At 47.1% G+C, this 10371-nt stretch overlaps 1 pseudogene; it reads right to left on the reverse strand.

Moving 5' to 3' along the window:
- Positions 1 to 3133: 3133 nt before the first annotated feature.
- Positions 3134 to 3233, reverse strand: LOC115865560 (U6 spliceosomal RNA; annotated as a pseudogene).
- Between the last annotated feature and the right edge of the window lie 7138 nt (positions 3234 to 10371).

The raw sequence follows: 10371 nt of genomic DNA on the forward strand, positions 1-10371 counted from the left end.
CCAGGCTCTCCAGGAATGTGTCGTTCCGCCGCCTGGAACACTTCCTCAGGACACCTTTGTGTCAAGGGTTCTCACTCCCCCCCCCCCCCCCCCCGTAAGTCTTGGGATTATCTCATCCCTCTGAGCCACCCCCCAGCGTCCGTTCAGGAGCATCAACTTGCACCGTGTCTCACCTTCCACGTGGCCAGCTCTGCCTCCAAAACAAATCTTGAGTCTGTCCACGGCCCTTCGTCCTCCACCCTGGTTCAGGTCCCTGTCACCTCTGGCCTGCATGCCCACTCCAGCCTCTTCCCTGTCTTCCTTGCCCTCACTGGACCCCAGCAGGCAGCCGCCAGTGGGCACCTGTGAACACCTGAGTCAGGGCACATCCCTCAGAGCAGAAGCCTAAGACCTCCCTGCAGTTCGTCAGGCCCTACACCATCTGCCTGGTCACCTCCCTGCCGTCGTCTCATGTCCTCCCCTTCTCATCAACTCCCTCCTTGCTGATCCTTAAGCACTTTCAAGTTTTTCTTATCAGTGTGACCTTGGGCACTTTCCTCAGCCTCAGTGTCCCCCTCTGTACAATGAGAGTAATGTTCATGCTCTCCTCCCAGGGTTGCGATGAGGTGTAGGTGAGATAATGTACAGGCAAGCATGGCGCCTGGTACCCAGGTGCTCAAAATCTGGGCCTTGGCACATGCCCGTCCCTCTGCTTGAACACCCTTCCCTTGAAAAAGTAATCTTTTGAAAGCAGTCTTCCTTTAAAAGGTAATGGAATATTCGGGCCACAGGAAAGGCTTAAAGAATACTATAATAAACAAGGACACATCAACTTTTAAGACATGAAATACCAAGGGTCGTGAAGCCCACTGCCCACCTCTTCTGGGGGACACCACCCCTTGGCAGCTGCTTCTCACTCCAATCAGAGCTCTGCCACCTCCTCCCAGAGGTCCTCCTTGACCCGCCTTTTGAGTCACCCATCACGTCTGGCCTCGCAGCTTCTTCACCTGCCTGGTTTTGCTGATGTGTGTATTGCTGTCTCCTTTATGCTGTGAGCACCACCACGGCACAAACTGAGTCTTGGTCCTAAAATATTCCCAGCGCCCCGAAGGGGTCCTGGCCCTCAGTAAATGCCTTTGTGTCCAAGCTGATCACCACCAGGGGTCAACAGTGAGCTGCAAACCTGAGTGGCATTGCCTAATGCTTTTCATATAGATGAGAATGGCTGGTGGCGGGGGGTATGGGGGGCCCTCCTAAGGCCCTGGATAAACCCTACCCATCCAGGATCCACTCAGGATCGTCAACTTGTTAATACTTTACTGTAAAACTTTCAAAGATAGAATCCATATTCCTGATATTTTGTTTGACCTCAGGCTTCAGTAGAATTCAGCGCTGTTACTGATTTTTTTAAAAAAATTATTTATTTTTGGCTGCATTGGGTCTTCGTTGCTGTGCCCGGGCTTTCTCTAGTTGCAGCGAGCGGGGGCTACTCTTCGTTGCGGTGCGTGGGCTTCTCATTGCGTTGGCTTTTCTTGTGGAGCACGGGCTCTAGGTGCATGGACTTCTGTAGTTGTGGCGTGCAGGCTTAGTAGTTGTGGCGCACGGGCTTAGTTGTTCCGCGGCATGTGGGATCTTCCCGGACGAGGGCTCGAACCCGTGTTCTCTGCATTGGGAGGCGGATTCTTAACCACTGAGGCACCAGGGAAGCCCTGTTACTGATTTTTGACTTAAAATTTCAATGTTTTGTTCATCATGTTTTTTTTTCACATTAATGGTGTTTTTGGAAAATATTACATTAAAATATTTATCTCGATTACTGAGTTGGCGCCCTCTTTGCTTTCATGCCTCGCCTGCCTCACCCTAACACCGGCTAGGATTTAAAACACCAGCTATTAAGAGAGACACATAGAGTAGGTTCTCTCTCTACTCACCCACCACCCACGCTGTTCCCTGCCCCCAGCCATGGGAGCCCACCGTATACGGTGTCTCGTGACTCCTTCCAGGGTTTCTTTTTGTAAGTTCAAATGTAATCTTACCCCTTCCGTTCCTTTTTCACACAGAGCTGACACACTGCAGTCAGCGACGCGCGTCTTTGCTGTTTCTCACTGAACCTTGTGGCCCTGCAGATTTTTCCTTATCAGTTCATCAGCACTTCCTCATTCTTTCTACTCTGGTAGAAAGCTCCAGTATGTGCACATCTCAGCATTTATTTCACCAGCGTTTTTAACACTTGCAAGTTTTTCCGTCTCTAATTTTACAAGCAATGCAGCGAAACATACCTTTGCGCACCATTTTCCACGAAGACAGGCATCCCACCTATAGAGTAAGCTCCCAGAAGCATGATTGGCTGGGTCTTAGCGGCAAACAGAATTCCACTCCAAAGGGTTTCACTGAACAAAATGTAATGATGTGAGTGGGACAGGAGAACCAACAGATGTGTGTTGAGTGGATTCATTTTCTGTGGCTGCTGTAACAAATCACCGCAAACTTAGTGGCTTCAACACAAATGCATTACCTTGCACTTCCGCCTGTCAGAAGTCTAACATGGGTCTCGCTGCGCTAAAATCAAGGCATTGGCAGGGCTGTGATCCTTCTGGAGGCTCTGGGTAAGATCCATTTCCTTGCTGTTTCCAGCTTCTAGGGGCTGCCTGTGCGCCTTGGCGCATGGCCCCCTTCCTCCATCTTCAAAGATGGCAAAGATGAATCAAGTTCTGCCACATCACTCTGACCTCTTTTTCTGCCTCCCCATTCCACTTTTTAAAAAAAGAAATAAATTTATTTATTTATTTATTTTTGGCTGCATTGGGTCTTTGTTGCTGCACGCGGGCTTTCTCTAGTTGCGGCGAGCGGGGGATACTTTTCGTTACAGTGCGTGGGCCTCTCATTGCGGTGACTTCTCTTGTTGCGGAGCACGGGCTCTAGGTGCGTGGGCTTCAGTAGTTGTGGCTCGCAGGCTCTAGAGCACGGGCTCAGTAGTTGTGGCGCACGGGCTTAGTTGCTCCGTGGCATGTGGGATCTTCCTGGACCAGGGCTCGAACCTGTGTCCCCTACATTCTTAACCACTGCGCCACAAGGGAAGTCCCCTCCCCGTTCCACTTTTAAGGACCTTTGTGGTTACACTGAGTCCACCAAGATAATCTCCCTATCATTTTTTTTTAATATGGAATGATGCACGTATTTGCGCGTCATCCTTGTGCAGGGGCCATGCTAATCTCTGTATCCTTCCAATTTTAGTATACGTGCCGCTGAAGCAAGTGCTAATCTCCCTACCTTAAAGTCAGCTGAGTAGCATTCTTAATTCCTGATTCTCACTGGCGATTAGGGCATGGACATCTTTGGGGCGTTGTAATTCCATAAGGCACCCGGAACTAGCAACAGTGGGAAGATTTCGACAGGACTAAAGAGAATGGGAAGGGAGCAGAACTTGCTGACATCTGGAGCCGTGAAGAAGGGGCTCCTTGCAGGTTATGTGGCCACAGAGAAACCACCACTGCCCAACTGTGGTTGGGCAGGGAGGGAATAGGGACCCTCGTCTTTCTCCCACCTCTGATCTCCTGTCAGCCTTCCCCATCGGCAGAACCCACCAGAAGCCAAGGACATGGAAGCTGAGTGAAGCAATGTCCTCTTTTTTTGTGGCTATAGGAGGAAGCCCTGAATACACAGCTGCTCATAGGCAACACATATCCGGCCGGGGGCCTGGAATTACACTGGGTGCTGAGGACAGAGCCTAAAACAAGTTACTCCTGCACCCTATACCCTTTATCTGCTCCACTCTTCTCTGCCCACCACTTCCACCTTCCAACAAAACCCACAAGTGGGCTTATTAGTATTTATCTGGTTTATGTAAGCTTCCTGAAGGCAGGGATTCCTGTGTTTTGTTCATGGCTAAAACCCCACGGCTGAGAACACAGCACAGGGTAAGCATTCCGTAAGTGCGCGCACGTGTGTGTGTGTGTGTGTTTAATTGTGGTAAAATGTGCATAACAAAACTTATCATTTAACCATTTTGGGTTGTTTTGTTTTGTTTTGTTTTTTGCCATGCCACGTGGTATGCAGGATCTTAGTTCCCTGACCAGGGATCAAACCCACGGCCCCTGCAGTGGGATCTGGAAGTCACAACAACTGGACCGCCAGGAAAGTCCCCATTTTAACAATTTTGAGGGGTACGATTCAGTGGTATTAAGTACAAGACTTTATTGTTTTTAATTGAATTGTATACTTCATTTTTTAAATTAATTTATTTATTTTTAATTTTATTTTAGCGGGGGCTACTCTTTGATGCGGTGCATGGGCTTCTCATTGTGGTGGCTTCTTTTGCTGCGGAGCACGGGCTCTAGGCACTCAGGCTTCAGTAGTTGTGGCACGTGGGCTCAGTAGTTGTAGCTGTGGCGCACAGGCTTAGTTGCTCCGTGGCATGTGGGATCTTCCCGGACCAGGGCTCAAACCTGTGTCCCCTGCATTGGTAGGCGGCTTCTTAACCACTACACCACCAGGGAAGTCCAAGTATGAGAATTTCTGTATGCATTAAACACTTAAGTCCCCACTCATAAAATATCTGTAATTTTGTTCCTGGCTTATTTCACTTAATATAGTGTTTTCAAGTTTCATCCATGGTGTAGCATGTGCCAGAATTTCCTTCTTTTTTTTTCTTTATGGCTGAATAATATTCCATTGTAGAATACACCACATTTTGTTTACCCACTCATCCATCGTTGGACACTTGGGTTGCTTCCCATCTCTTGCCTATTGTGAATAATGATGCTATGAACACAGATGTACAAACATCTCTCTGAGTCTGTGCTTTCTTGTGTATACACTCAGAAACGCAATTGCTGGATCGTATGGTGATTCTTTTTTTTTTTTGGTGGTATGTGGGCCTCTCACTGTTGTGACCTCTCCCGTTGCGGAGCACAGGCTCCGGACACGCAGGCTCAGTGGCCACGGCTCACTGGGCCCAGCCGCTCCGCGGCATGTGGGATCTTCCCGGACCGGGGCACAAACCCGCATCCCCTGCATTGGCAGGCGGACTCTCAACCACTGCGCCACCAGGGAAGCCCCTGGTAATTCTTTTTGAGGAACCATTAAACCATAGCATGTTTTGAATTCAGTAATGAGATGGGTGTCAGGGGGCTGGAAGCAGAGTGGGGACTTGTCCTCAAAACCATTTTGTGCCTTTTCGATTTGGAACTATGTGAATGAATTACTTATTTTTTAAAAAAATCCAAAAAAACAATTAAAAAGAAAAAAAAGGGTTGGAAAATTTTGTTTCCTGGAGACATTGAGACCACAAAATTGGATTTCACATAACTGTCCATTCACGGGGGAAGGGACAAATAAATTATAGCCTATTAATGTGTACAGTGCTGCATGACAGAGCAGTGAAACCAGGGAGAGTAACTCACATCAATATGGATGAAATTCATGAACAAAAATGCGGTGAACAACAAGAGAAGCCACCGCAATGAGAAGCCCATGCACTGCAATGAAGAGTAGCCCCCTGCTCGCCGCAACTAGAGAAAGCCCACGTGCAGCAACAGACACAACGCAGCCAAAAATAAATAAATAAATATTTTAAAATTAATTAATTGTTAAAAGAAATAATGAGGGACTTCCCTGGTGGTACAGTGGTTAAGAGTCCACCTGCCAATGCAGAGAACATGGGTTCAATCCCTGCTTGGGGAAGATCCCACATGCCACGGTGCAACTAAGTCCATGCTCCACAACTACAGAGCCTGTGCTCTAGAGCCTGCGAGCCACAACTACTGAGCCCACGTGCTGCAACTACCGAAGCCCGCATGCCTAGAGTCCATGCTCTGCAACAAGAGAAGCCACCGCAATGAGAAGCCTGCGCGCTGCAGCAAAGAGTAGCCCCTGCTCCCCACAACTAGAGAAAAGCCCGTGCACAGCAACGAAGACACAACACAGCCAAGAATAAATAAATAAATAAATAAATTAATTAAAAAATAAAATTAAAAAGAAATAATGAAATGAGAAGAAGAAGAAAAAAGAAATGCAGTGAAGCAAGTTATGGGGCCCAGCAGATAGATAGGAATTACATCAAGTTCAAGGACAGCCTTCTCCTCCAGACCTTTGCCTCAGCTGTTCCCGCTGCCTGGTACACCCTACCCCTGACATCCTTGTGTCTCCACCTCAGCTCCTGCAGATCAGAAAGATGGTCCCAGGCCACCCGATCTCCAGTGACGTCATCTCCCTCCTTTGCTTTTTCTATATCGTATCACTATCTGCCACACTATATATTTTTACTTGTTTATCCTTGTTCTTGTCTGTCGTCCCATCTAGAATGTCACGCCACAAGTGCAGGGAATTTTATCTGTTCTCTTCCCTGCTGTGTTGCCAGGACCTAGAACAAGGCCGAGCGTAAAGTAGGTGCTCAAGAGATACGTATTGACTAAATGAAAAGTGGCCCTTACTCATTGCTTAGGGGGAGGAAGGGACAGCAAATACTTCCCTCCAGGGATGGAAGTGGAGAGTGGAACTCTGAGATCCTCCACGGTATTTATGCTGGTTTTGTTTTGTTTTGTTTTTTAGCTCAGTGGAGGGCACACAGACAATTCTTTTAGATTTTCAGAAAATTGAGAGGGAATTCCCTGACAGTCCAGTGGTTAGGACTCTGTGCTTTCACTGACGAGGGCGCGGGTTCAATTCCTGGTCAGGGAAGATCCCGCAAGCCCTGCGGCGCAGCCCAAAAAAAAAAAAAAGAGAATTGAGGTATAATTGACATATAATATTATGTTAGTTTCAGGAAAAACATAATGATTTGATATTTGTATACACTGTGAAACGATCACCACTATAAGTCCAATTCACATCCATCACCATACATAGTTACAAAAACTTTTTTCTTGTGATGAGAACTTTTAAGATCTACCATCTTAGCAGCTTTCAGTTATACAATACTGTATTATTAGTCACCATGCTCTACGTTACATCCCCAGGACTTATTTATTTTATCACTGGAAATTTGTACATTTTGACCACCTTTGTCCATTTCACTAACCTCACTTCCCCCTGATTTTTTAAACATTGTGGTTAAAATACACATAACATAAAATTTCACGTTTAAATCATTTTTAAGTTTCTAGTTCAGGGGCACTAAGGACATTCACATTGTTGCGCAACCCTCACCACCGTCCATCTCCAGAACTTTCTCATCTCCCCAGACTGAAACTCTGTTCCTGTTAAACACTGACTCTCCCTCCCGCTCCTGAAACCCCTGGCCCCCACCATTCTACTTTCTGTCTCCTCTAGGGACCGCCTATAAAGTGGAAACATACAATATTTGTCTTCTTGTATCTGGCTTCTTGCACTTAATATGTTTTCTTTTTTTAAAATATTTATTTATTTATTTGGCTGCGCCAGGTCTTAGCTGTGGCCCACAGGATCTTCATTAGAGGCATGCGGGATCTTCAGTTGCGCATGCGGGATCTAGTTCCCTGACCAGGGATCGAACTCGGGCCCTGGGCACTGGGAGTGCAGAGTCTTTTTTTTTTTTTTTTGGCGGTACGCGGGCCTCTCACTGTTGTGGCCTCTTCCGTTGTGGAGCACAGGCTCCGGACGCGCAGGCTCAGCGGCCATGGCTCACGGGCCCAGCCGCTCCGCGGCATGTGGGATCTTCCCGGACCGGGCCACGAACCCGTGTCCCCTGCATCGGCAGGCGGACTCTCAACCACTGCGCCACCAGGGAAGCCCGAGACAGAGTCTTAACCACTGAACCACCAGGGAAGTCCCAGCACTTGACAGGTTTTCAAGTTTCATGCCCACTGTAGCATGTGTCAGAACTTCATTCCAGGACCCCCCCATGGATACCGAACTCTGCAGATGCTCAAGTCCCTTATATAAAATGGCATAGTATTTGCATATAACCTATGCACATCCTCCTGTACACTTTAAATCATCTCTAGATTACTTACAACACCTAATACAATGTAAATGCTATGTAAATAATTGTCAGTGTATGGCAAATTCAAGTCTTTGCTTTTTTGTGGAATTTCCTTTTTTTTTTGATTATTCTCCATCTATGGTTGGTTAAATCCGGGATTCAGAACCCGTGGATACAAAGGGTCAAATGTATTCCATTGTACGGTTATATTACATTTTGTTTGTTCATTCCTCTGTTGATGGACACTGGGTTTGTTTCCGTCTGGTGCCTAGGTGATGTTTTTATTTATCTCGACACCTTTTTGGATGCCTGAAATATTTCATATTAAAACAATTCTGGGACAACATTGTAAAGCAACCATACTCCAATAAAAATTAATTAAAAACAAAACACAACAGTTCTGGGGAATTCCCTGGCGGTCCAGTGGTTAGGACTCCAAGCTTTCACTGCCGAAGGACGGGTTCGATCCTTGGTCAGGGAACTAAGATCCCACAAGCCGCGAGGCACAGCAAAAAAAAAAAAAAAAAAAAAAAAAAAATCCACCAAATAGATCTATACACAGTGGAAAAGAAAGATATCTAAGAAATATTGTGAAATAAAAAAGATAATACCAGTTGCTCTGTGCCTGGCTCTTTATGTATATTAATTCATTTGATGATCCTGACACACACCTCTGAGTTTGGGGCTCCAATTAGCCCCATTTTGTAGAAGAAAAAACTGAGGTATGGTGAGGTTGAGAGATGGCTTGGGATCACACTGGCCTTCTGGCTCCAGCCTTCCTGTGTGTAACTCCTCTGTTTCCTCTGGAGTTCAGCACAGAATGTGCTTGTCTGTGGCTACTTATGAGAATGTTCTAGAGGCCATGTGTCCACACACATACAAAGGAAGGATTCCCAACCGACCTCATAACTGTTTTGGCGAGGGGGCTGACTGTTTCCTGAACCCTCCCATTCAAAAGGACACAAAGAGATTTTTGTTTTAATTTAGCAGCCCCTGACTTTTCCCTGGTTTGGCAGGAGCTCTAGGGAGGCCCCAGCAGGCCTCTCAGAGTCTGGGGAATTCCCCAATTCTAGCTTCCTCCTAAAAAAAAAAAACCACTGAAGCAGGGTGACCAGTAGTCTCAGTGTGCCCAGGACTGTCCCAATTTTAACCTGGAAAGTCCCTTGCCTGGGAACCCCCCTCGGTCCTAGGCAAACCCCCATGGTTGGTGGGGTAACCCGGAGCCTCCCTGCTGGGGCTGGACCCCAGCTGAGATGTAGGAGTTCAGGAAAGAAGACTCAGGCCTGGGGGGCAGCACATGAGCCTTCCCCGTGGCCTCCATGTCCTATTTTTTCTCCAGCTGTCAAGTGGGGTACTCGTTCCACTTTAAAAGAAACTGAGAGGGCTCAGAGAATTCTCAACTGAGGAATGAGTTGAATTCTCAACTCAAGAGAATTCTCTCTCAAGAATGCCTGGGCCCAGACGGCATCCAGCCTAGAAAAATGTGAACTATTATTAGAGTCTATTATTATGACTGGGTTTATTACCCTTATTGTTATTATTAATCACTCTGACACTTCCTGTCGGTCCCTCCTCGGGTGGTAGACAGCAGGTCCCAGGCCCAGCCCGCCCTCTGTAGTCTGGCCTCCAGGCCCAGCGAGGCCAACCGACCTCATCCAGGCTGGCTGTTGAAGAATCTGGCACACTTGGTTTCCTGCTGCTGCCGTCCTAGTGGCAAAGAGGAAGCTGAGGCCGGAAGGCCATGGCCAGCCCTTCCGCAGCAGAGCAGGACAGTAGCCCCGGCCTAGACATCTCCGTAGATCATTCACTTCACCAGCTTCTTGGAACCTACTGGGTGCCAGACACAATTCCAGGCACTGAGGACACAGTGGAGAACCCTTGTGGAGCTGACGTTCTAGAATGGAAGCCAGGCATTAAAACCAGTGCTCAAAGAGACTTCCAGTGGAACGTCAGACTGTCATAAAGGTTGCTAAGAAAAATATAGCAGGTGAAGGGGACAGGAAGATGGACTTGCTGATTCAGAATCAGGAGCTTCTGGGGAGTGGTGAGGGTTTATTTCTTGGCCTGGGTATTTGGTTTGTTCTATTATTGTGGTTTCTTTAAAACTGGGCACGGGTGAAGCTCATGAAAGTTTTTTTTTTTCTTTTTATATTTTAAAATATTTATTTGGCTGCGCCGGGTCTTGGTTGCCACATTCGGGATCTTCGTTGAGGCATGCAGGATCTTTAGTTGCAGCATGTGAACTCTTAGTTGCAGCATGTGGGATCTAGTTCCCTGACCAGGGATTGAACCCGGGCCCCCTGCGTTGGGAGTGGGGAGTCTTAGCCACTGGACCACCAGGGAAGTCTCTTAAATTTTTATTTTATATTGGAGTCTAGTTGATTAACAGTGTTGTGTTAGTTTCAGGTGTCCAGCAAAGTGATTCAGTTATACATATAAGTGTATCTATTCTTTTCCAAACTCTCTTCCCATTTAGGTTATTACAGAATATT

This window comes from Globicephala melas, chromosome 3, assembly GCF_963455315.2.
Source record: "Globicephala melas chromosome 3, mGloMel1.2, whole genome shotgun sequence".
Taxonomy (NCBI): Eukaryota; Metazoa; Chordata; class Mammalia; order Artiodactyla; family Delphinidae; genus Globicephala; species Globicephala melas.